Source organism: Etheostoma spectabile, chromosome 13, assembly GCF_008692095.1.
Source record: "Etheostoma spectabile isolate EspeVRDwgs_2016 chromosome 13, UIUC_Espe_1.0, whole genome shotgun sequence".
Taxonomy (NCBI): domain Eukaryota; kingdom Metazoa; phylum Chordata; class Actinopteri; order Perciformes; family Percidae; genus Etheostoma; species Etheostoma spectabile.
In genome coordinates this window covers 3,731,391-3,731,981 of record NC_045745.1, presented here as the reverse complement: position 1 = coordinate 3,731,981, position 591 = coordinate 3,731,391, and the positions used below count along the sequence as shown (strand labels likewise).

At 29.3% G+C, this 591-nt stretch overlaps 1 protein-coding gene across 1 annotated transcript in view; it reads left to right on the top strand.

Moving 5' to 3' along the window:
* sim2 (SIM bHLH transcription factor 2) overlaps positions 1-591 on the top strand; it is a 22,917-nt gene that overhangs the window by 12,388 nt on the left and 9,938 nt on the right. The gene's annotated exons all lie outside the window — the stretch shown is intronic.

The following is a 591-nucleotide window of genomic DNA, read 5'->3' as shown; positions in this document are numbered from 1 at the left end:
CCAGTCTGTGATTATCCATCAACATCCATTCTTTTAATTTTAGTCTAAATGATTCCTAATTTCTGCTTTTCTAACTCAAACATTAGGTATCATTTCATATAAATGAGGTTTATTGACCCTAAATTTAAAAAAAATAACTGTAAAACTAAATTTAATAAGTTAGTGTTGCATAGTTTTTAAAATGTAAAAAAGTGACAAACATTGAAAAAAAGCGTCAAAAGTGTTGAAAAATGGGACAAAATTGTAGAAAAAGTTAAAAACATCGATAAAAAGCATCAACAAAATTGTTGATTTTCAATTTTGACGGGCAGACAACACAAGGGTTACATCTGTAAAGTAACTACGAAACTAATTGGAATTGAGTAAAAAGTAAAATATTTCTCTTTGAAATGTGATGGAGTAGAAGTAGAAAGTGGCTGTAACCCTGGTAACCAGTGGAATTTACCTTGGTGATTGGTCCATGCAGACATACACAAATAAATACATTAAACCTTATAAAGAAATAAACAAGAAATATAGAAACATTAACAAATATATATACGGGTGTGTCTGGGTTAAGTACAAATGTTGAGGTACTTGTACTTTACTCGA